We start from the raw sequence: 27,487 nt of genomic DNA on the forward strand, positions 1-27,487 counted from the left end.
CTTTATATCATGACTTTTACAATTTTACATTTCAAGGGAGAAAACCCATTTGACATAGACCCACATAGACGACCCAGTTTTGCGACCAAATATAATCTAGCAGATCAACGCACTAGGATTCCCCTAAGATTCTAATGACAAAATTCATTCCGACTTTGGGGTTAGGCTGAAGGAAAACTCTGCCGATCATGGATCGGTGAGACAAAAAACCTTCTGGAACGTAGATCATCACTAGAAAATTAGGTCCACCTAGGCAATTTACATACATGACTCAGATCTGCTAAGATCATTTACAATTTACACATGTAGACTGGGTTTACAACATAACATGATCAAGTCGACGATGACTGTCAAATGGCACGGACACGTCGATCAAGCGCTATCCCTTTTGCGAAGAATAGGGGGTGTACTGCTATGGGTAGTTGACACGTAGTGGTCAACAGGACTAAAGTTGTTGCTGACGTGGCAGATTGGAGCTTGGGAATTGGCCAACCCAGAGAGAAGTTGATGAGCCCGTGTTCATTGTAGTAGATGTGACTTGCAGCAGTGATAGGAGGCAACCCTCTTGGAGTCTCGATGTGTAGATGCCTTGATGGACTAAGGCACTACTAGTGAGCAGTATGAGTGCGACAGACCGATAGGACAAGATACGACATAGAAGTGCTGCAACCAAGTTTGTCATTGAATCTTGTAACCATAGACTGTTGTATTTATCAGATTTGGATTAATATAATGAAGATTGGTGATTGTACATTATTGTACAATTTTGTTTAAAACTGTGTATCATTTGATTTACTGCGTTATATTTCTGCTGTGCAAAGTAGTTTATGGTTAAGATTCTTGGTTTGGTAGTGTTAGTGATTTTAAGACTCTAACCTAGACCCAAGATCGTGGAAATTCAACATGGTATCGGAGCATGTCTGAGCTACTTTGGAAGTGAGTAAATCAGAGTTGTGCGCAAAGATGTACAACTTGAGAGGGAGTTCGTCACATTGTGAGTGAAGGGTTCACTACAATGTCGAAGTTGCAGGAAGGTATCCGATATGAGGACAGGTTGGAGGGGTTGTCCAACTATAGTCCATGGAAGGAAAGGATCAAGTTGATATTGCAGGTCAACAAGATCTGGGATTTTGCCGAGAAAGAGATCAAGAAGCCAACTGACCCTAAGGAGTTGGAAATATGGGAAGATTTGGATGCGAGGGTGAGACTGATCATCCTAGATGGTGTGAGGGATGCCCTTATACCTCATTTGTCTGGGAAGAACAATGCACATGAGATGCAAATGTCTCTTCAGAATTTGTTCCAGAATAAGAACAAGAATCGGGTACTGGTATTGGAGGACAAGTTGAAATCCAGTAAGATGATAAAGGGTGAAAGCGTGACCTTGTATCTGACAAGATTGTCTCAGGTCAAAGATGAGCTTGCCGCCATCGGTGTGACTGTCTCAGATGGAGATATGGTAAGGATTGCCTTGAAAGGTTTCACTGAGGAATGGAAGCCCTTCATCAAAGGAATCGTTGCCAGGGAGAAGCTGCCAGAATGGGATAGGCTTTGGGATGACTTCATTTAGGAAGAGTTGCGAGACAAGGATCTTTAGTCGAAGCAGAAAGCTTTAGATGATGACGTGGCGCTTGCATCACGAATGAAGGGTAAGCAAAAGGACTTGAGTAAAGTCAAGTGTTTCAATTGTGGCGAGGTGGGTCATTTTTCATCGAGATGTCCGATGAAGAAGAAGGGAAATGATGAGAAGAAGTGAGTAAAGTAGGTCTCCGGTGTTGCCGCTTCAACAGAGATGGACGATCTCTCAAAGAGATTGGAAGAGGAGGGCTTGTTGGGGCCTGACCTAGGTTCAGAGTTAATTAGCCAAACAAATCGCGGTACTACTAGCCCTTTCGGCAACAGTCCATGGAGCGTGGACTAAGGTCTCACCTGAAGTAGTATGGGAGGGTGCTAGAACCAGGTTTCCGCACCCTTGAGATGTTTGAGAGGTTCGACTGGTCCCACTGTTGTCCCTGCACGCAGGTTGCTTCGCGCACTTCCTTGTTCCTCACGCCCTGATACACTGCCTTTGCGCAGCCCTAACCAAGGGTTGTGGAGCCTCCACGCTGCCAGAGCCGCGCTCTGCGTTGTTACCCGAGATCTTACTTATCTTTTTATACCAGTTAATTACCCTCGCATACTTGGATGTCTTACGTTATAATTAGTTATACAAAACATTCATATAAGTTCGCGCAGCAAATAAACAATATACTTGCAAATTATACCCAATCATATATATTAAAACAGGAAAAGATGCATAGAAATATGGTAAACTTCTCTTTATTGATTCTTCCAATGGTTACAGACTCGACCTGCCCTGCGCACTCAACTGCAAGGGTCTACGCACTCAGCTGCGGACTACTTGACCTCTGTGCACTCAGCTGCAGAGCCTTCCCCTACTCTATGACCCAAAGACACACTTTACACTGTTACTCAATCACTTAGACTTCTCATGCTCTTCTATTCTATCTTTTCAAATAGTTATCTTATACATTTAGAGTCTTGCTCTATTTATACAATCCCATGGTCCGCGGACCATGGGTAGGTCTATCCAGCGAACATTACATTACAAAAATTAGGGCGGACAACCCTGTGACTCTATTATGATTTCGTGCCCCGCGTCCGCAATTCGCGGAGCTTTTTACAAAAGGATTCTGTCAAAACTTGGGCTTTAAGCCCCAAAACCTGCCTTGGGGGGATTCCATGCCCAACAGGCCCCCAACACAAACATCATGACTCGCCCTCGAGTCACTCTATCGGCACGAAGATCTTTGCGCGGAGTCCTTCCAACTCTGCTCGAACTGCGGCAAGGTCGGCAGCGCACTGAGCTGCTGCCTGCTGGATCTGCTGCATGCGTTGTTCCAAGACCGCGGTGTTGGAAGTGCTTCTCTGCATCTGTGCCTGTATCCCCTGCATGTGTGCGAGCTTGCCTTCAATTTCTGCTGTGATGGTGAAGGCCTTGTCGATCCAAGGTTGAACGCGCGCCTTCAAGACTGCTTCCTTGTGTCGTGCCACGTCCACCTGTTCTTTCAGCGCTTTGGCCTGTTGCATCCGTGCGAGCCTCTGAGTGAGGGCCACCGTCTGCGCAGTTCCTTTGACGCTGTCATACTGCTGTTGGAGTTCTCGCGCCTCTGTCTCTAAGCGCTAGATGTTGGGGTCCTCCTGCAGATTTGTGAGGACCTCAAATGATTCTTCCAACATGCTGGTGCAGTCTCACACTGCACTGCCAATCTCATCCAGTTCCGCTGTAATTGCGCCAACGCGCTATTCTTTGACTTTCGGAGGGGTGGATGTGTTAAGTTATGGTATGTTCTATGCTTATAACAGTTTACTTCTTTTCTTATTATATTCCACCGATTAGCAATCACATGTACATAAAGTAAAGTGCAGATAGAACATTAAACGATCGACAGAAAACAAGCCAAGACAAGAGACACAAGATGTGGCGGCTAGCCAGGGACAAACCCCACAATGTTTGGGGAAACCCTTTGATCAAATCTTCTTTTATCTTCAATAATTCAACAGAGAGAAATAGTACAATAAATCTGATTCATATTAGCAGTAGCAAACCCTAGATCAGTAGCATCAGCATTAGCGGCTTCATTATCAAACTAGGGCAGACCATATCTCACAAACCGACAGTCGGATTGACTTCATTCCACCACCAAAAGTTTCGGCTTCCAGAGGAGGTTCAGATGAACCGGCAGCGTAGTTCAGATGAGGAGATCTTCTAGGCCACGCAAGTCAATCTTTACTTCTGCAGTTGCAGCTTTAGTTTCAGCGGTTTCCGGCTTCAAACTAGGGTAGTCGATATCTTGCAAACCGTTCGTCGGATTGACTTCATTCCACCACCAAAAGTTGCGGCTTTCAAAGGAGGTTCAGATGAACCTACAGCGCAGTTCCAAAGAGGAGATCTTCTAGGCCACGCAAGTCAATCTTTACTTTTGCAGTTGCAGCTTACGGCTTCACATGTGTGAGAGAGTGAGACCCATTTCAGCGCAGTAGAGAAGAGACTCATATCTGCGCAGTAGAGAGAGAGAGATGTGATGAGATGAGTGCATCCAAATGAGAAAAAGTCCTCTTATATTTATACACAACGTTGGTGGGTGAATAGATGCGACTGTTGGGCTTCTGAGCCTACATGAGTTGTAGGTCGGCTTGATAATAATTCCATAATCAAAATAAATTCATATCTCTATGAATACTTATCGGAATTGGATGATCTTTATATCAATCCTACACCTCTCGACGAGAGGAATCTAATAAATATATTATTAGCCATGAATAAGATGACCCACATGAAGTTTTGCCCTGGTTGCCAATTTTAACACTCCCTCTCAACCATGGAGAACTTCATCTGCAATCTATCTATCGGTCGTTACTATTTATCCATCAAATGCACTGCCTTGTACAGCTTGACCCTTGCCCTGCTCTGATCTATTTTGCCTGTTCTGCTTTGTCTTGTTCTGCCCCGCACTGATCTGTACTGTTTTGTTCTGTTCTGCTCTGCTCTTGCATTGTTCTGTTCTACTCTGCTTTTGTCCGAATTATGAAGAAGAAGAAATGATCGAGGATGTATCATACTGACTCAAAGTTAGTCTCAGAGTATGTACCACTGGTCCCAGACCAGTCTCAACCAACCCAAAGTCAGCGTCATAGTGAGTACAACTCCAATGGTCCCATACCAATATCATCCTCCACTGACTCAAAGTTAGTCTCAGAGTATGTACCACTAATCCCAGACCAGTCTCAACCGACCCGAAGTCAGCGTCATAGTATGGTACAACTCCTACCACTGGTCCCAGATCAATGGAGGTCATCCTAGCGTAGGGAGTACGGTAGTTACAACGATGCGTCCATCGGTACTACTATGGTCCCTAACTTCATTTCCCTGCTCATTGATCAGATGAGAGGTACTTCCCATGAGTCCCAGACTGCATGGGTAGGATGCCTCGACAGGAGAACTAATCAATCCTGTCCTCACAGGAGAACACATCAATCCTGCTACAATTGCCATGGAGAACACATCAATCCAGGCCTCACAGGAGAACACATCAATCTTGCTACAATTGCCATGGAGAACACATCAATCCAGGCTGCCATGGAGAACACATCAATCTAGGCCTCACAGGAGAACACATCAATCCTGCTACAATGTCGCCACGGGGTGTACATGTATACCACTAGGGGATAGTGAATAATCCTGTGGTCATATGCTGCTCCAAGAAGCACCCCGCACCCCCCTGGAGCTCTCAGAGCTCAATACATCATACATGACCCTCATTGGAGGGTCTTTGAACAACTCCAAGTTGTTCACGGAAAGTCAGAAATTTTACTTTTCCAAGGGGTTTTGTCAGAATGTCGGCGACCTGTTCATCTGTACCGATATGATGGAGCCTTATAGCTCCCCGTTGCACCATATCTCGAATATAATGGTATCTGATATCAATATGCTTGGAGCGATCATGGAATACGGGATTCTCTGACAAACGAATCCCACTTTGGTTGTCACAAAGGATCACAGTGGTATCCAATGTGAATCCAAACAACTCACTGAAGAGATTTCGCAACCAAACTGCCTCACAAGAAGCCATGCTAGCAGCAATATACTCTGCTTCGACGGTGCTCAAAGCCACCGACTTTTGTTTCCTGCTCATCCAGGATATCGAAGCAGATCCCAAGGAGAAACAACACCTGGAAGTGCTCTTACGGTCCTCCACATTGCCTGCCCAGTCAGCATCTGTGTATCCAAATAGTCTCACATCTTTGGCAATGTATCTTAACCCATAAGTGATAGTGCCACGAAGATATCTCAACAGATTCTTGGCACCAATCCAGTGTATGTGGTGGGGTTCAACCATATGCTGGCCCAACGTGTTGACTGCAAAGCATATATCTGGACGGGAGTTCACTAAGAACATTAATGCTCCGACGAGTTGCCAATACTTGGTAGCATTTCGTAAAACAGGTCCAGCAGCACTACCGCTTAACTTCTTGAAGTCAAGCTCCATCGGAGTAGTTACAGGCTTGCAGTCCACCATTCCGAATCTTTCCAATATCTTCACCACATATTTTCCTTGAGATAGGAAAATTTCTCCTGGATTTTGCCACACTTCAAGTCCTAGGAAGTAGTGCATCAGTCCTAGGTATTTCATTTCAAATTCAGAGGCCAGCTCCCTCTTACATTTGTGAATGAGAGGGTCTGCACCTGTTAGAAAGAGGTCATCCACATACAACACCAGTATGAGAGGCTTGTCATCTTCAACCTTAAAGTAAAGGTTAGGATCGGCTTCACTCCTAGTGAATTCCAGCTTCATCAACTAGCTATCGATCCTCTCATACCATGCTCGGGGTGCTTTCTTCACCCCATAGAGAGCCTTCTTCAACTTGCATACATGAGATTTTCAATCATAAATCTCAAATCCTTCAGGTTGCTCCACATAGACCTCTTCTTTGATAGAACCATGAAAGAACGCGGTCTTAACATCCATCTGATGTAGGTTCCATCCTTTTCTTTTGGTTCCCTGGTGTCGGCTTCTTGAGAGCTACTCAAAGTCAGTAGATTGTCCACCTTGCTGAGAGCCATATCTTTGTCAAAGGTGACATCATGACTAATCACAACTTCCCTTTGACTGGTGGTGAAAATTTCTTCAGGAGTTTAGGAACCCAATGCTTGATGAGGGCATCAATTTTGTACATATACGGCGGTGATTGTAGTTTCAGCCCATAGAAACTTTGGAAGTCTTTGATCATGTAGCATGACCCGGATAGCTTCCATCATCGTGTGGTTCTTCCTTCCCACCACACCATTCTGCTCAGGAGTATGTGGTGTAGTAGTCTCCCTCTTAATGCCAACCTCAGGTATGCCTGAGTAGACCAATTGTAATATATCAGAGGTCTTGCTTTGGCTTGAGGGGAATGGTCCCCTTTTGAGCTTTCCTTTGGCACATCCCGGACATACACCTTCTTTCTCTACTTGGAATTCGGGCATCCTTGTTACCATCTGTCTTACATCGGGTAGAGCTTTGTAATGAAGGTGGGCAAACCTCTAATGCCAAAGTTCGGACTAAAGAGTTGTGTCACAAGACATGACACCTAGCGGACTTCCATCGACCTGATATAATGAATCAACACTAAACCCAAGAGTAAAGGCATCTTTAACATTATTTTTCCATATACATACCTTGCCATTGTTGAAGGTTACCTTGTAGCCTCTGTCTTCCATTGACAAGATGGACACTAGGTTCCTTTTGAGGTCAGGTGCATTTAATACATCCTAGAATTTCTAGCCTTCTTGAATGCTTGTCCTCTTCCTTGATTCCCAGCTCTCCTCTTACCTTTGCTGTTGAATTTGTCATTCCTTTGATTGCCATCAGAGGGATTTCGAGTTGCACCACTACATACTGTACCATGCTTCTCTAATCATGATTATCATCATGCTGCCCATGTCCATGATTTTATCCATCATAATGCTGCTCAAACTAGTGTGCATCATCATCATGCTATCCTATATGTCCATGATCTCATGTTGCCCTTTATGTCCATGATCTCATTCATCATGATGCTCATGATCTCATACATAGTGACTTGCTTTATCGCAAATGTAACATCGTCATTTTCTTCTAGCCTTAGGTCCAGCCTTTCCTTTTGATTTAGTCCCGAAATTATTTCTTTTCTTTGCATGAGAAGAAAAGGCAACAGGAGGACATTTAGGCATGGGCATTTCTTGCACTTCTTCCCTTGTTTCTTCTTGAATGCATCTTTGTTCAGAAGAGTAGTCCTGAACACATACCATTCAGATGGTAATCCTCTGAGAGTTGTGAGTGCCATTTCTCTGTCAGTAAGAGTTTCCCCAATAGATAGGAGATCGTTCTTGATCTCGGAGATTCTTAAGAAGTATGCTTGCATACTTTCATCTTTACCCTTCTTGATTTCCCTCAGCTTATTTCTAAGAAACAAAACTTGATTTGCATCATTAACTTTAAATAAACTCACCAGTCTGTCGTAGATTTCCTTGGAGGTGTCTAGATCAGAGATGTAGGCGACCAAGCGCTTGTCGATAGAGTCCCAGATCTTCTTTGTTTTGACTTCTCCATTTTTCCATTTGTTCCAGGCAGCAACAGATGCATTTGATGAAGGCTCAACAATATTGCCTCTTACATGGTCCAGCACTCCTTGATCTTCAAGGGTTAGATCGATAGACATCTTCCATTCGTGATAGTCAACTTTCTCACGGAGCTTGTCTTCAGCAGGAAAGAGTATTGAGGACCCCATAGTTCTTTTAGGATAGCCTTGCCAATATTCTCTTTGATGATTGCTCTTGCTCTTGCTCGGGCTTTGTCTTCACCTCAGCTCTGATACCATGTTAAGTTATGGTATGTTCTATGCTTATAACAGTTTACTTCTTTTCTTATTATATTCCACCGATTAGCAATCACATGTACATAAAGTAAAGTGCAGATAGAACATTAAACGATCGACAGAAAACAAGCCAAGACAAGAGACACAAGATGTGGCGGCTAGCCAGGGACAAACCCCACAATGTGTGGGGAAACCCTTTGATCAAATCTTCTTTTATCTTCAATAATTCAGCAGAGAGAAATAGTACAATAAATCTGATTCATATCAGCAGTAGCAAACCCTAGATCAGTGGCATCAGCATTAGCGGCTTCATTATCAAACTAGGGCAGACCATATCTCACAAACCGACAGTCGGATTGACTTCATTCCACCACCAAAAGTTTCGGCTTCCAGAGGAGGTTCAGATGAACCGACAGCGCAGTTCAGATGAGGAGATTTTCTAGGCCACGCAAGTCAATCTTTACTTCTGCAGTTGCAGCTTCGGTTTCAGCAGTTTCCGGCTTCAAACTAGGGCAGTGGATATCTTGCAAACCGTTCGTCGGATTGACTTCATTCCACAACCAAAAGTTGCGGCTTTCAAAGGAGGTTCAGATGAACCTACAACGCAGTTCCAAAGAGGAGATCTTCTAGGCCACGCAAGTCAATCTTTACTTCTGCAGTTGCAGCTTCAAATTCAACAGCGTCCGGCTTCACATGTGTGAGAGAGAGAGACCCATTTCAGCGCAGTAGAGAAGAGACTCATATCTGCACAGTAGAGAGAGAGAGATGTGATGAGATGAGTGCATCCAAATGAGAAAAAGTCCTCTTATATTTATACACAACGTTGGTGGGTGAATAGATGCGACTGTTGGGCTTCTAAGCCTACATGAGTTGTAGGTCGGCTTGATAATAATTCCATAATCAAAATAAATTCATATCTCTATGAATACTTATCGGAATTGGATGATCTTTATATCAATCCTACACCTCTCGACGAGAGGAATCTAATAATAATATTTTTAGCCATGAATAAGATGACCCACATGAAGTTTTGCCCTGGTTGCCAATTTTAACAGGATGATTGCGCCTTTAACTGCAGCTTGGCGATCTGAAGGTTCAGCTCCAGCTGAACCTGTCATTTCCTCCCGTGCCTCATGCACCCTGCTGCTAACTTGTGGATGTGTGCCTCTGCTGGAGTGCCTGCTGGGATGGCCAGCTTCGGGACGCTTTGACAAGCTTCATCTATTACCTGTAGTATGTACTAGTTGTCGATTCTACGACACCACTTCGTCACGCTGCAAGCTATTGATTTTTTGCTTGCTGAGGACTTGCAGTGCGCGTTTCTTCCTAGCTCGCAACTCTGCAGTTATCCCATCTTGTAGAACGTATAAGGTCTCCTGCGGGAGTGCAGCCATATTGATACCGAGACCCTTCAGTGCGCCAACTGTAGGCCTGTCAGCCTCATTTGTTGTCACTAGTGCACCCTTCAGTGCGCTAACCGTAGGTCGGTCAGCCTCATTTGTTGTCACTAGTGCCCCTTCTGGTAGCACTATGGTATTCGTCACCCGAGCGTGCAACATCTGTTCTGCTGCCGTTGTTCCGACTGTGAGGCTGGTTGAAAGGGTACCAGCCTGAGGAGGGCACACCTGCAATTCCTACAGCTGCGCTCTGAGGGCCCCCAACACAATCTGGTTCTCCTGCATGAAATTTTGGAGGGCCTCAGAGGTGACATCACGCACTGTCTCGCCGATGTTGTGCAGATCACCCTCGGTTAGGGTGATCGGGTCAATAGACAACTTTGATGCCTTGACCTTCTTGCGCGGCCCTATCCGCTTGGTTGGGTGCTGGCGCTTCAACTGTGTTGACGTGGTTTGCGGGTCCGCGCCTCCCTCTTCTTCCTCTGCTTCCTGCCCATGCGAAGGTCCCTCTTCTTCCTCTGCTTCCTGCCCATGCGAAGGCGACGTTTGGCCCTCGCACGCCTTCGTGGCTGCCTCCTGCGTTGCTGCTACTGCGGCCTTTTCCTGTTCAGTTGCTGTCTGTGCAGCATCCCGCACTTTTGCTGCCGCTGCCTCCTTCCTTCTTTTTTCTGCCAACTGTGCAATGCGCAGTTTGGCCTCTTCTTTCTTTCTCTGTGCCGCCGACTTCTCTATCTTTGTGATGTCTGGAGCGCGCCACTCCGGTGGCCATGTCTCCAGTATGTTAAAGATGACATCGTCCGTGGCTACAAAGGGTAGCTTTCTCCATTGTTTGGTCGGGTCCTTGTGTGCTCTGATGTATATGTTATGGATGTCTGCTTTAAATTCTGCAAAACTCTGCAGGCTGTTGTAGACAGTGGGCGACAACCACGGCTTGCAGTTGATCCCCATTCTGAGGTTCATCTCCATGAACACCCAAAATATTTTACTGTCGCGGATCCTATTGGCATCCTTTGTGGCCCAGAGCGAAGCGTACTTTGCGGCCTCCAGCAGATCCCTGTCAATTGTGGGGAATTGACTATCTTCTGGCAATTCCCTTGCTACGAGCACTATGGACAACAGAAGCCATGCATAGTGGAATGTTTTGCCTTGTTCATGAGCTTCGCGACAATTCTCCAAAAATTCCCTGCAAAGGAACTCAGACCAATTAAACTGGACCACCTCCTTGCACTGTTCAGCAAGTGCTACCACCGACACGAGTACCTCGTCCGCGCGACACTTGCGCATAACCTTATCGGCTAGTATTTGGGTCGCCAATCTCACTGCTTTATCATTGATGCTGGATATGGCGTAGCTCCTTTTCTTCCTTGCTATCTTGTATTTCTTCTTCATGGCCTTCATGATGGCCAAGTCACTGCTCTTCCCTTCCGAGATGTCCGCGGGGTCCTCTCCTTTGTGCGACAGCTGGGTAATGCGGTGAATCAAGTCTTCCGTGATGGGGATGGGCTCCTCCAGCCACAAACACCCATCATGCACCAGGCAAAGCAGCTGCCTGATGACGAAAATGGTTATTGGGGCGCGGTGGAAATGCGACACCCAGAGCAGGTTAAGTAGCCCGACCTTTTCCACTCCGCGCAACCACTTTCGCGGCTCTAATTCTGTAACCCCCATCGCGGTGTTTTGCTTGGGCTTCATGAGGTGCGAGGTCTCAAGGTGAGGGAACTTCTTGTGGTCAGCGAGGTCCCAATCTTCAAATTTTAAGCTCAGCACCCATCCCAGGTGCGTGCCCTAAAAAATAATGTTGTCTGGGAGGAGTGGGGTTTGGAGCGAGCTCTTGGTCTCGTCAAGGTCCTTGGGCACTTTAGCCTTCCCTTTCTGCGGGGGGACATAGGCGGGTAGCTTTGTCGAGGGGTGCGCAGGCTCAGTTTCCTCCATGCCTTCGTCCTCGTCCTCTTTGATAATAAGGTCCTCTAGGTCTTCTTCTTCATCGGTCTCTATGGTGACGACTTTCCCCTTCTCCTCCATTGACAGCTTGGTGCGCAACGGGTTCCATGGGGACACACGTACGGGAACCATCGCTTGTTTGTCCTTCTTTGGTCTTGGCATGCGCGGTGATTTCGGGATTTTTGCCACAATCCCGGCGCCTTCCGGAGCATCCCCCACAGTTAGGGCCTATGCGGCCTCTTCGGCGGTCATTTCAGTTATTTCCATAACTTCCTCAGCTGCTGCCATCGTGTCTGTCCAGAAATCTATCACTCGCGAACTCAAGGGCTCAATCAACGCTCGACACAAAACAAATAGGGCTCTGCTCAATAGCTCAATTCGCAAATGACCAAGTGTTGTTTATTGGGCAGCCCCTTGTAATTTATAGCACTTTTTGAATTTGACTGTTCCCACCAAATTCGGTTCATTAATGCTCCCTTGGCGACATATTTTCCCAAATCTTGCCCATAAATCTCGTCTTAAATGCTTGCCACTCGCTCCATTTGGTTTCAAGTCGAGCATCCCATCATGAATAGTGACTTTAATGGTCACTTTCTGGCCAACCTGCGCGGCAGCGCAACCCCCCATGTGCGATCACGAACCTTGTGACTCTTTGCTTCTGCGTGCAGCTCCCGGGCAGAGTAGTTTATAGTCCCCGCTTCCTTTCAACTGCCTGGAGCGCTAAGACTGTACTTCCCTCGACTAGTCAGGGGGTGGCACCACCTATGTAAAGTATTATCGTGTCACCCATCACGTTTCCTGGAAAATACCCACCTTTTATTGTTACGGGTGGCATTGCGCACTTTATCATCTGCAACGTGCTACCCTGGTTGATTCGCTTGGTAATGTGTGGTCCAAGCCAAGGCATCAGACTGATCAATTCACGGCGATAGGCCTCAAATTTATCATCGTGATCGTACGCATCCTGCCTTATCACCTTGGTCTTTTTACCGAGAAAATCTTCCTTTATCTCGTCCTCCAGCTTCTTGACTTCCACATCTACCAGAGCGCTTTTCTTCCTTAATCGTACCCTTTCTTCTTCAAGTTCTTGGAGCCTAGAATTTCCCTGTTGGATTTCTTCTTCCAAGGTTCCGCGAACCGTCGTATCTACCAGTGCTATCATGCGCGGTCTAAGCTTTTCATGTACTATAGGGCTTACAGTGTTTGCTTTATACTCCAGCCCTGGCAGTGCCTGCGCGGTCAGGTTCTTGCACGCGGTCCTATAAGCCCATAGAACTGCTGGTACGCGCAAGTCCCAATCAGCGCTTCGCATACTTTGTTAAAGGCTTCTGCGTGGATATCCTTCTGCGCACTTGGTCTTTCCATACTTCGCGGTCCTAGCCGGAGGGGTCGTTTGAGCCATTGCCTTGCTCGCACAGGCTTACTGATCGTGTCTCCTACTACGAGGACTGTGTGCATTCCTGCAGGTTTCACACCATATGCTTGTATCCACTTGGATAGGTGGGTGCGCGGGTCGTTTTGTCCGTCAATCTTGTTTGTTAATCGCATCGGAGGCTTCCCAAACTGTGTCGCATCATTCTTCTACAGTCGCGCCAGTCCTAAAAACTTCTTTGGTGTGTACCCCACCATCTTGCGGGTGTAGTGCGCAGTACCCATTTCAAAGCGTCGAAGCGCTGCTGTTCCGACACTTCTCTTTCAAATTTGTTCAGGAAGTCATCCACCTCACTTAACTCGTCATACATAGGCAGATCTCTTACCTCTATTGCTACGCAGCGTAGCGACCTCGTCATCATGTTACAGTTGAGCGTGGTTACCTCGTGTAACCGGTTCTGCCATCGTTCTATCTCCTCGTCAAAATCTGATGTGCAGGAGCTTTCGCGCTCCCATGAGATTCGACCATCCACAGTTGGATTTACCCAGTCTTGCTCCCGCGCGGTTATCTTGTAGATGCAGTCTAGATCGTCGTCGTTGTCGTAGTCGCGCACTGGCTCCATGTAGCGTGATCCTTCTGTAGGGTCTAAAGGTACCACTACGCGCAGTGACTTTTTCTCAAAGATCATCTTGCGCTTCTTCAGATTTATCACTCCATTCATGTCAGTGGCCCAATCTATTCCCAATAGCGCGGGGTAGGGATTGCTATCATCAACAATCTCTATGACTTTGAAATATGCTAGCGTGCTTGCTCCTTCGATATCTACTGTGATTCCATGCAATCTCCCCATAGGTAGGATCTTTTGCTGGTTCGCCATTCGCAGTTGGATAAGAGACCATTGCAGCGCAGGCCTGCCCATGCGCTCCCATGTCTGCTTTGGCAAGACGTTCGCGTCCGATCCTAGATCTAGAATCACTTGGTCCATCTCATATTCCCCAATCCGCGCGGTCAATTTCATCTCCCTTTCTGTTCACGTTGTGTGCTTCCCGAGCTTCCGAAATACACACGGTTCTCCTGGCGCAGTCCCAACACATCTAGTTATGAGTTCTTGCAACCCCTTTACAGCCTTGCTGTCGCGCAGCAACTTCATGCATGTCTCCAAGAATGTAGTGAGCAACGATGGGTCCATTTCCAGCTCTATTCTGTCTTTACTTCCTGAAGTGGAGGCATCGGTAAAGCTCCTTGTAGCTTCCATGAAAGTCTGCTTAGTGCGCTCCAAATCAAATTCTGGTTTCTTCGTTGGAACCTTGTGAACCCAGGTACTTTCTTCAGATTTGCTTGCCTTTGTCATCTCCTGTCGTAATTCCACTCCAGAGCACAATGTTTACGTTAGGTTCTTCCTCGCGTGGCTCAAACCTCATCATTTGCAGGTTCTGAGTCGGGGGAGGTTGGAGTGCTCCTCTATCGCGCAATCATTTGTAGGTTCTAAGTTGGGGGAGGCTGAAGTGCTCCTTTATCGCGCAACCTCGCTATCAGTGTGGGACAGTCCTCCGTCTCATGATCAAACAACGTACAATACAAGCATGATGGTCGCGTCGGATTTGTACAATCGCGGGCATAATGCCCTGGCCCTCCGCAATTTTAACATATCAGCTGTTCACGACCTCTTCGTGGTCCCCCTCCACCTCGGCCTCGTCCGCGCCCCTGAAATCTGGTGTGTGCCATTCTTGCGTTTTGATCGAGGGGCCGTGTTTCGGCCTGAACTCTGTAGGTAGGGGTTCGATGTATACTTCTGTAATAGATGGCAGTTATCTGTAGCATGCTTTCCTCCTATCTGACAAATCGCACACCATAGCATAGGTGCCGCACTTGGTCCTGCTTGTGCCTCTGGTCTTAGTGGCATTGGCCCTCCTCCCACAAGGTAATTCGCGAACACCGGGCAGTGGTCCTTGTCGTGCCCCTGGCCCTTGCATTTTATGCACCATACCTCATCGCGCATCTCTGGGCGGGTTGTCCTGTCTTGTTTCAAACTCTGCATCTCAAGGCACAAGTTTTTCAACTGCGCGTGAATCTGCTGAACTCCCAGGTTGGGATCTTGTATCGGGGTCTTGTGCAATCTCATCACGACCTCCAAGGCCTCAGCCTGAGTGCTTAGCCTCTGTTGCGACAACGTATTTCGTAGATGCGGCGTTAATGATGCTACAAACCATTCGTGGTGTTGCCCATCTGTTAATGTCATGTTTGCTTCGCGAATTGTGCACTTCAATCTTTGATCCAACTCCCACGGGGTTTCGCCTGGTAGCATTGTGATTTCCTTGAACCCAATGATTGACTGTGCCTCTGACTTCGGCCTGCTAAATTCTTTGTTTAGCGTCGCTTGGATATCCGCGATCCTCGCATTCGGATTGTCATTGGAATGCTTAATGTACCAGGTCAGTGCGCGATCCTATAGAGCGCTGACCAACGTTGCCTTCTTTATATTGTCATCCGTGACTCCCTGTGCTTCCCATATAGCTTTTATCACGAACCAAAACTGATTTGGATCTTCATTCCCTACTCCCTTGAACACTGGTAGCTTTATCGCGCTGGCCATACTGCTTCGCGGTAGTGGCGGAGGTGGTATGGGAGAAGACGGGGGTGAAGACGATGAAACTGTTGGTGGTGTGGGTGGGGTTGGTATGTGCGAAATTCTCTGCCTTATCAGACTGATCGCACTTCTTGGCGAGACCTTCACGAGCGCCCCCTCGCGAAGGTGAAATCAAGGGGCTAGTCTCTAGTTCTGTGCTACCTTCGTTTCTGTAGATTCTCCCACTTAGCGTAGCCCCAAACATCAATTTATTCGCATAACCCGTTTTTCACACAGCAGCATTTTAATCCAAGTGTTCAATGATTTAACGTACTTACCTCGCGGTCCTTTGAGGAAGCGTCGTTCTGCCTCGCTATAACTGACTGAAGTATCTATCGCAAATTCGGTGATGAATCCTCCTATGATTCGATCGAGCCAGTGATCGACAGCACGCGCGATCTTATCTTCTGACACTTCTAGTTTGCGCACCAATTCTGGAGTCCACACAATAGGTCTGTCGAGTTTACACCTTCCTTGGCTATTTGCTAGCTTTGCTATCCACTCGTATAACTCAGTGGGGAAGGACGCGAAGAAAATTTTGTGGATCTCTGTATATAAGTAGTAGTCTAACCACTCTTCCTTTGATAGTCGCGGATTCTGTTTTCTTGTGCTGCGAATTCGTGAATCTTCCTGTCCAACCAATCTTCAATTCCTTTCTTTGTCAGATTCCAGTGATACGACATCAAACATCTCTATGTAGATCCCGGTCCCGACAACGGAACCATTTGTTGGCTTGTTGGGGCCTGACCCAGGTTCAGAGTTAATTAGCCAAACAAATCCCGGTACTACTGGCCCTTTTGGCAACAGTCTGCGGAGCGCGGACTGAGGTCTCACCCGAAGTAGTATGGGAGGGTGCTAGAACTAGGTTTCCACACCCTTGAGATGTCTGAGAGGTTCGACTAGTCCCACTGTTTGTCCCTGCACGCAGGTTGCTTCGCGCACTTCCCTGTTCCTCACGCCCTGATACACTGCCTTTGCGCAACCCTAACCAAGGGTTGTGGAGCCTCCACGCTGCCAGAACCGCGCTTTGCGCTGTTACCCGAGATCTTACTTATCTTTCTATACCAGTTAATTACTCTCGCGTACTTGGATGTCTTACGTTATAATTAGTTATACAAAACATTCATATAAGTTCGCGCAGCAAATAAACAGTATACTTGCAAATTATACCCAATCATATATATTAAAACAACAAAAGATGCACAAAAATATGGTAAACTTCTCTTTATTGATTCTTTCAATGGGTACAGACTCGACCTACCCTGCGCACTCAGTTGCAGGGGTCCGCGCACTCAGCTGGGGACTACTTGGCGTCTGCGCACTCAGTTGCAGGTGTCCGCGCACTCAGCTGTTGAGTACTTGCCGTCTGCGCACTCAGCTGTAGAGCCTTCCCCTACTCTACGACCCAAAGACACAGTTTACACTATTACTCAATCACTTAGACTTCTCATGCTCTTCTATTCTATCTTTTCTATTAGTTATTTTATACACTTAGAGCCTTGCTCTATTTATACAATCCCATGGTCCGCGGACCATGGGTAGTTCTATCCAATCAACATTACATTACAAAAACTAGGGCGGACAACCCTGTGACTCTATTATGGTTTCGTGCCCCACGCCCGCAATTTGCGGAGCTTTTTAAAGAAGGATTCGGTCAAAACTTGGGCTTTAAGCCCCAAAACCTGTCTTGGGGGGATTCCATGCCCAACAGGACTTCGCTATCATTTCCCATTTCTCGCAGAGTACTATCACTGAGGATGGATGGTACGTGGACAGTGGTGCGACGAAGCATATGACATGGTCTCAAGATGTTTTTGAGACTTTAGCTGGATGGGACTCGAAGTTGCACATGGCGTTGGGCGACAAGAGTCAATCGGAGATCCGAGGATCGGGTGTTGTGCAATTCAGAATGGAGACAGGACATATGATGTGGGTCGAGGATGTATTGTTTGTACCAAGACTTCGATATAATGTGCTCTCCGTCTTGATGGTGGAGAAGAAGGGGTTTAAGTTTTTGTTCCAGGATGGAAAGGCAAAACTCAGGCTCAGAGGCTCTAAGTCTGATGGGATTGTACTCAGAGTTAGAGAGCATGGTCTCTACAGGTTTACTGCCAAGCCCGAGCATCATGGAAAGAAGCAGGGACAAGTGCAGGTTCCAGAGAAGTAGGAGAAAGTGCAGTGTAGGCTTTAGAGGAGAAGGCACAGGTTCCTGAGAAGAAGGTACACTTTTCCGAGAAGGTCCAGGTTCTAAAGATTTAGAAGGTGTCTAGTTCGGGAGGGAGCTTGCAGATTCAGAGGGAGACTCTGCAACCCAAGAAGAGCGTGTGATCAGTGGTGAGCAAGGGTGCTCCTACAACTGCCAAGAAGGAATCATGGAAATAGTGGAAGATGTTACAGGATAAGAAGAAGAAGCAGGTTGCTTCCAGCAGTGACAGTGACACTTTCGAGAAGGGTGTAGTTCATATTACAAGGATTGCTGCAATTGTGAGCGCCAGGAGTTGGACAAGTGTTGCGAGCAGTGATGATGATGAAGTACTTCCGAGTTACAGAGGTACCTCCCTCGCTAAGAGGGAGTATTGATTTGTGTAGCTTGGGAGGTACTCCAAGCCCTAGGGTTCAGGGTTTGGAGGACAAAGCTTCACAAGGGCAGCGTGTGGGCTTGGAACCCGAGTATGGGGTTTTGGCACCCATCATGTTTTTGGGATAAAACCATGATGGATTCATGGCATGTGATGGATGAGGATGATAGTGCTTGGAAAGACGATTCCAACGTATTGGAAATCGTCTGAATCTGATTTGTTGTTAGAGAGATACGAATTTTTGAAGTTGACATATTAATTAATTGTCAAGTAGGCCGACTTGATAAGTGTCACTTTAGATGTGATGTTGAGCTTTCATATGTGTATAAATATGAAGCATATTGAGTCATTTTATAGAATCCATTTGTGGCAATATATCTCTAAGAAGAGCTCTGAAATTTCGTGGAGGAATATCTCTGTTTAGCCATAGCAAGAGGAGGGTAAAGACAGTGTGACAACGGGGGTACTTCTGTGTGAAGGCAGTTTGTTGTAGGTGACAGTGAAGTGTTGTTTGAAGGCATGTTTAAGGGCTTTTCTTAACCGTGGATGCTGGGCAGTGAAGGCCGCAGGGCTGTGGAGCAAAACAGAGCTGCGTAGAGGCTGTTTGGTGGTGTTTTGGAGGAGGCCGTAAGCCAACAATAGCTACTGTGCTAGGCCAGAGGCCATAACCCGCAGTTGGGCCGTCTCTAGGGTTGAGTTTTGGGTTAAACAAGGCAGACAGGGGCAGCGTAGGAGTGGAGGCACCTTCCCTTGGTGAACCGCAGCCTTAGAAGGCTTGCATTGCTGACTGTGTGTTGGGTGGAGGGCAGCGTGGTGTGCCCTAACTAGTGGTACAGTGACAACAAGTGCAAGAAGTGGACAACAACGTTTTGGAGAGATGTATTGGGTCAAGGCTTGACCGTGTTTAGATCAGTTTTATAAGCAACCTATTGGAGCCAATTGGAGGACATTTTGAGGTGGTGTAATGTCTTCCTAGGTGCCGATTCAGTAGTGATAGTATTGGGTGTCATAGAGTTGGTTGGAGGGCAGCGTGTTGGCTACCCAAAGTAGCCCTAGACGAGCTATCTTGAAGGACGAAGAGAAATTGAAGGTTGGGTGAAGGACGGTGCCGAAGTGCAATACTTTGATGGACTAAAGTTGTTGCTAGCATGGTAGATTAAAGCTTGGGAATTGGCCAACCTAGAGAGCAGTTGATGAGCCCGTGTTCATTGTAGCAGACGTGACTTGCAGCAGTGATAGGAGGCAACCCTCTTGGAGTCTCGATGTGTAGATGCCTTGATGGACTAAGGCATTACTAGTGAGTAGTACGGGTGCGACAGACCAGCAGGACAAGATACAACATAAAGCCAAGTTTGTCATTGTATCTTGTAACCATAGACTATTGTATTTATCAGATTTGGATTAATATAACGAAGATTGGTGATTGTACATTATTGTACAATTTTATTTAAAACTGTGTATCATTGTGCGTATTGATTTACTACTTTATATTTCTGCTGTGCAAAGTAGTTTATGGTTGAGATTCTTGGTTTGGTAGCATTAGTGATTTTAAGACTCTAACCTAGACCCAAGATCGTGGAAATTCAACAGACCACACGATACCTAGTGGACCCAGCCTAGGTTAAGGAGAGAGAATCTAGCAACCAATGATGTTCTTAAACCAGACAAAGAAGGGGAAAGGATCAAAGCAAGAATTTCCAATTGAAAGTGTCAAATTGATCCTAATGAGGTGCTAGCCTAGGGAATACCAGGGCAAAGTTTGATCTCAGAGCTAGGGCTTGGGTTATCTCACAACTCCACTGTCGGAATGGCTTCAAATTTGGAGGAGGCCTTGAGGACACACCAATGCAGTAGAGGCTAGGAGATTGAACTTTTTCTTTGTTATTTTGCCGGGAATGTGATGCCCTAGATGACCCAACTTGGCTAGACCTAGAAGGAAAAGGGAAAGATGGAGAAAAATGTTTTTTGAGTGATCACCTATTGGTGGACCAATGCCTAATCCCTTGGGGAGAATGGAGTCTAGGAGAATGATGAGAAAGGAACTCGTATTTCAGTCAAGGAGGCCTTAAGGACTACTTCGCTTGGCCTTTAGGGCAAGAAGAAGAGACCTCAAAGCTTTTATACTTCGCTTGGCAAAAAGAGATGGCTTATCAAGATAAATTCAGTGCTCGAATTATCCCTAGGATATTTCATTCAACGTACATGGCCCATACATTGAGAGATTTTATATAGAAACAATAATTCCACAATTTCGCAAGTATGCAATGCAACAATTAGCCCTAGTATAGCGAAAATCCCATTCAATGCTTATGACAAAACTAAAATAAGAATATCATTAAATTTGTGTACTTACATGTAATAAAACATATCCAACCATCAACAATTTGACAATAAAGAAGCTCCAAGATAAAATACTTCAATCCAACATCAAAGCTCCAATTGATCATCCCAGAAAAGGATGAAATTCTCTAAAGAGAAGAATGATCCAATCCAAAGTGATGATACAAATGAATTCATCTATCTCCTATTCATACACTCATTAGGAGTTCAAATTACGTAATTTGAGCCTACATTAGCCCATCAACTAAAATAATATCAAATAACTATCCATTGGTGACAAATCCACCAAACTAGCTCACAAATAAAATAATAAGCCTCCCAAGAGGTGAATGATCAATAATGCATGTCGTTGGGCTCTCTAAGAGGCCTGATGAAGTCTATAAGTGCCAAAATGATGAATTGGACTTCGAAAAGTAATGGACAAGGGGTTGGCCCCTTGTTCTCCACATAATAGACCTGTGGTGCTCCCAATGGCTGTGAGGGCGCACAAGTGACCTCATGCATGTTCAGGTAAGTTGAAGATGCTTGTAGACCATTTGTAAGGGCTCAAATGATGGTGTAGGTGATGCTACATCATCCTACAAGTCCTAGTCAGCTGCCAAGTGCATGGTACATTTGTGGGGCTGGCTGGGCAAAGGTGAACCAAGTGCATCTTCCTCGTCCAATAGGTGAATCTCGAGCAATCTTTGAACATCTCTGGGGATCCATGGAGTGTTGTCTACTGCTATGGAGACCCATGGCTCTCAACACACACCCTACATGTGCCAATGTAGCCCGCTTGAGGATTAGGACCCCGTATATGGAGACCAGACCCAAGATGGAGACCACCTGCAATCCTGCATAAGATTCAATGCGTCCCCTAGCCTTCCTTTACAACAAGTCATCAAGGAAATTGAGTAAAAGAGCTTACAAACCATGGACCATAGGTGGGGACTTCATAATGGTTTGCCCTTCCATAATGGGTTTTGACATGTGCTAATGTCCCCAAACTCCAAATGGGGTTAGCCAAGTATCCCATTGGGTGGTTTTACTTTTAAAGGGGATAATAAGTCTAAGGTGTACATCCTTTGAAAGGTGGTGGCATGTGATAAAGAGGTGAATGGAGTAAAGAATGAGAAGGGGCAGCCTTGGGCCACATGTTGGGGTACAAGGGTAGCTAGTAGAAGGGAAGTCCACACTTGGGTATATAATGTATAAGAGGGAGCAATCGTGGTACATGAGGTGCCCTGACCTTGATTTTTCCACCATTTTTTATATGTCTTTTGCCTTTTTATGATTTTTCTTCAATTAATTGCTCGGGGCTCAAGGGGTAAGAGCATGATGTGTGAGATATAGTAATGGATACCCCCTTTTAAAGGTAGGGCAGTTGATTGCCCACCAGGGGTTGGGACAATCATGTGTTCCTATATGATGAAGGAGTCTCATAGAACCTATAGGAACCAAAGTGATGGCCATGATGATGGGATAGAGCTCATGTATTGGCTTTTGTCCACGTGCTAAATGTGTTTGTCCTGACCATCTTTTGCATTTTGTGGTACATTGCCCTGTTGAATGTGGCCAATTATGCATTTACTTTTTTTTTTCCGCTGCATCAACCTTTGCAGTATCATTCTAGGCCTGACCCAAGGTGTGGGCAAGGGGAAGGGCAGAGCTAGCCCTATGTGGACCGAGTAGAGGAATGTGGACCCAGGTGGGAGAAATGATGAATGGGGTAATAATGAGTGGAAAAGGGGTAATATATGCGGATGAGGGAGCGGGGCCACGCAACTAAAATCAGGGTTTCTTGTGAAATACCATCCCTAAAGCCAAATGGTCAGTAAAAGAGATCCCACATGACTAGAATCCAAGGTTAATATCCAAAAAGGGGTCTAGGGGACAAGAGTACAGATCTAGCCCATTCTTTCTGCTAAATTACCCCCATTAATCCATGCCCGAAAGTGTCCATGATAAGCAAACTACAATACTCATTTACCAAATGACAAGGCATACCTTTAGGTTCGGGAGGCCCACCTTCAAACATACAATCATGGTAGATGGGTGAGGGACCACATGGCTAGCTTAGGTGGCGGAGAAATGGCACAATGAGCTAGTTGGTGGCTGCAAGGGGTTGCTGGCTACCGGCTAAGGACCATCTTGGAGAAAAAAAATTATCCTAGGGATATCACCCATCGAATGGTGGGTAACAGGCATGCAATCCTACATATGAAATCTCTAGACAATCTATGCAGTGTGCTTTCCCTGTCCCAAAAAGATCTCTCCATCACGCTGCCAAACCTCCAAGCCAAGGAAATAGTGCATAAACCCCATATCCTTCATCCCAAACTGCCTTGCTAGGTCCTGCTTGCAATCCTGGATCAAGCTCTCATCTCCAGTTAGTATAAGGTCGTGGACATAGAGAACTAGAATGAGCGGAAGCCCTCCAACCATGATTTAGTATAGGTTGGCATCCGTCTCACTCTTAGTGAAGCCCAATCCTTGAAGGTAGCTGTCAATCCAAGTGTACCATGCTCTCAGAGCCTGCTTGAGCCCATAAAGAGCTCTCTTCAGCCTGCACACGTGTGTCTCTGCCTAACTGCTCAAACCCCTCTGGCTACTCTATATAGATCTCCTCCTCAACAACTCCATTGAGGAAGGTTGTCTTCATGTCCATCTAGTGGATCTTCCACCCCATCCGTGCTGTAAGTGCCAGAATAGTTTTGATGGATGAATATAGTGTTACTGGGGCAAAAGTATCCTCATAGTCTCTGCCCTCAATCTGTGAGAAGACCTTGGCGACAAACCTAGCCTTGAACTTCTCCACACTCCCATGTGCTCCATGCTTCAAATTGGACACCCATTTGGATCTAACTACTGATTTCCCCTCAAGTCGTTGAACAACCTCCCAGACATCATTCTTCATGATAACTGAAATATTCCTCCACCATGGCATCCTGCCAAACCTGCTGAGAAGCTGCTTCCTTAGTCCACCAACTCTGCCATCAGTGCCATATAACCTATGTACCTTTGTGGTTGTTTACTCTTCCTAAACATGGTGCTAGGAGCTTCGACTTGCTCCTGAGCCTCTTGAATCAACCTCTTGCCCATGTGTCTCTGGCTGGTTTGTCTGCTCTCAGCTTGGTTTCTCCTCCTCATTCTGCCACAAATATTGCTACGTTAACCTCTTGCCACTAGGCTGTGGTTGTCGCTGACTTTGAGGTGTTGGCTGTAACTCCTGTTTGGGAGTGAGTAGCTCCTCCTCAGGTATTGCCAATTGCTCCCGCTCTATGGAAACTCTCAGAGCTCGATTCTCCTAGAATCTGACATCTCGCCTGAGAACTGTCTTCTTGAGTCCTAGAAGATATAACCTATATGCTTGAGATGTCTCACTATATCCCACGAAAATTCCCTTTTTTCCCGTGCGATCCAATTTCTTCCTACTATCCTTAGACACATGAAAATAGAGCTTTGTGCCAAAAATTCAAATGTGTGAAACATCAGGCTTCTAGTGTGACTCGTCCAAGCACCCTGTGTGGACTCCTGTTTTGAAGAAATACTGCAGTGTTTCATGCTTCTACCTACAATAACCTAGGCAGATCCTTATCATGCAATATAGCCCTAACGGCTCCAACAATGCTCCTATTCTTCCTCTCCGCCAACTCATTCTGCTAAGGGTTATGAGGTGTTATCAACTCTCTCTTAATACCTTCCTTTGCATAAAAATCCTTTGGAGATATATTCTCCACCATTTTCACTTCTCACTGCCTTGATTTTCTCCTCGGTCTACTTCTCTACCAAGGCCTTAAACTCCATGAAACGAAGACCTCATCTTTCTTTTTCATAAATTAAATCCAAGTTTTCCAAAAAAAATCATCATTGAAAGTAACATAATACTTGTGTCTCATCAGTGATGGAGAAGAAAAGGGTTCGCACACATCTGAATACACTAGCTCCAAAATCCTTTTGGCTCTGCTACACTGACCATGGAAAAAAGACTTGGCGTACTTGCCAATCCTGCATCACTTGCACACTCCACTCTTTTCAAGGCAATTTGCTAAAGAATGTTCAAGCCTCGTGATGCAGTGGCTGCATGTGCCTTTGCCAAAGTTCACCAACATCTACACCACCTGCCTTGTTGCTCAAGGCTGCATATGTTGGGTCCCTATAATACTAGTGATTACCCCATTACTATTGTAGTTATACCCCTTATTTATATTGATGTACCCATGTAGTGCCCATATTGTTACTATTGTGCCACATAGAAGCCCACTATTGTTATTGTTGTGCCCTACAATATTATTGTTATGTAGGCTTTGATTGTACTGGGACCACTTAGACTCCTATATATAGAAAGGAGGTATTTTCATTTGTATCATCCAAGAATTGTTCATTTATGTAATGTAAAGGAGGTTGCCCCCTCGAAGAGGCTGAATTCTAAGGCGTGGATCTCTCTTTTCTATCTTTTTGTGAGCTGGTTTCATAACATTTGGTATCAGAGCTTTGGATTCTAGGGTTTCGCTGCTCCAAACAGGTCATCGTGGCATTTTCGCTATAACTTTTTTTCTGTGACGTTTCAGAAGTCGCAAAAAAAACCCATTTGAGAAGAATTGGCGCTGAACCTTGGGTCCGAATTTCAGAGCTTTTCTCGCGATATTTTCGGAGATATGATCTGAGGAAGTTGGTCTTTTTGCAGACTCCTGAATTACATTCAAAACAGGTGACCTGGGGAAAATCGTCATAACTCTCTCTCTGAGGATCGGATTAAAATTCCGTAAAAAGGTACAGAAAGAGGACGGACTGTAGTTTCTTGTGTGTGTGTTTCAGATTCAAAGGTTGAAACAGTGACTCGTGGCACGTCGTACAAGTTCACTCTACTGAACCAGTCTAAAAGAAAGTCACTGTGGGAGATTTCACATAACTCTTCCTTGGAGAATCCAATTTGGCTCAGACTTGTGGCATTGGAAAGAGGACGCAGAAGGCTACTACAGGTAGCAATTTCAGAATTGGATGATCCGAAATTACAGAGATACATCAGATTCAATATCAGGCTTCTATAAAGTGAAAAAAGGTGTGTAGTTTTTTTTTTTAATTTTTGTGTAAGCTTGGTTTAACGGAATTCAAAGGGCATAGTAAAACTTTATTATCGGTAACTGATGCCCCGAGGAAAGAAAATGCAAACACCTAGTAAGGAACCTGAAAGCTCTAGCATGACTCATGAAGAAGAGGAAGAAATGCTACATGATATATCAAAATTACAAGAACAAGTGCAACAAATGTCACGCTCACAAAAGCTAACAGAAGCTAAGATAAGTGGCGTGGAATCTAAGGTAAATGGCGTGGAATCTAAGATAAAGGGAATGGAAGCTAAGATGGATGGCATGGAAGCTAAGATTGACGCTAAATTTGATGGCATGGATGATAATTGAAGAAGTTGCTACAAGAAAGGGTCACTAATGGTGAAAAGGTAGTAAAGGAAACTCATGATGAGAATAAAAGAAATGTTAATCATGATTCCATAGACTCTAATGTTGGATCGAAGACTCACCATGTTCCAAAAATCGATATGAGGAAGTTTGATGGCAAGGATCCCGCCACATGGATATTACAGATGGAGCAATTCTTCGATCTCAATAATGTGCAAAACACACAAAAGGTACGTATGGCAACTTTATATTTGGAACCAAATCAGTTTGTATGGTATCAATGGCTTTGTTCTCGTAAACAATTTATCACTTGGGCAATTTTTACGGAAGAATTGATAGCACATTATGAGGATACAAAAAGCAACACTTTTTTTAGCCAATTGATAAGTCTCAAACAAAAGGGTTCAATAATGGAGCACATTGAGGAGTTCCAAAAATTGAACATAAGGGTAAAAGATATTCCAGAGGAGCATAGGATTGATGTGTTCATAGGGTCTTTAAAGGATAATATCCAACATGATGTGCGCCTTTGGGAACCTGATTCATTAGAGAAGGCATTCAGGTTAGCAAGAAAAATGGAAAGCAAAATTATGGCAACTAGGAAGCATACCATTCACAACTATAAAGATGGAAGTGTTGTTGCCCATAGTCTTCCACAACCTACAAGGTTGACACCACAACAATTGGAAGAAAAAAGAGCAAAAGGGCTTTGTTACAATTGTGATAGCAAATACACAAAAGGTCATAAGTGTGCTGAGAAGAAATTATCTACATAGATTGTGAAGAGGAAGAAGAAAAGGAGCAAGAAAGGTCAAAAGAAGAGGATATATTCCAGGAACAAAGCCTAGATGAAGAACAAATAAATCCGACCATATCTTGTAATGCATTGGCGGGAATTACCACTCCTCAAACCATCAAGATAGAAGGACAAATCAAGAAGAAAAAGGTAATAGTGTTGATTGATTCAGGAAGCACCCACAATTTTATTCATTGTAGGGTAGCAAAAGAATTGAATTGCTTCCTATATCCAGCACCAGAGTGTCAAGTGATGATTGCAAATGGAGGAACAATAAATTGCTCTGGAAAGTGCCATAATATCAAGCTATCCATGGGAGAATATGTATTGACTAGCCCAATGCTTTCCATTCCAATGGGAGGTGTTGATGTTGTACTAGGAGTCCAATGGCTACAATCCTTGGGTACAATAGCTTTTAATTTTCAAGAACTTTTCATGAAATTTTCTGTGGAAGGAAAGGAAGTTGAATTAAGGGGTATTGCAGGGAAACCAGGAAAGATAATCAGCTCTAATGGTATGACAAAGCTTCTAAAAAAGGAGCAAAGGGTGTAATTGCACAATTATGTTCGCTAGATGTTTCCACATTAGAATCATCTATTTCTCCAGATCTCCAAAAAGTCCTGGACAATCATTCCAA

This window comes from Pinus tabuliformis, chromosome 8 (assembly GCF_031772625.1).
Source record: "Pinus tabuliformis cultivar Carrire ecotype Pingquan chromosome 8, CPIR1, whole genome shotgun sequence".
Lineage (NCBI taxonomy): Eukaryota > Viridiplantae > Streptophyta > Pinopsida > Pinales > Pinaceae > Pinus > Pinus tabuliformis.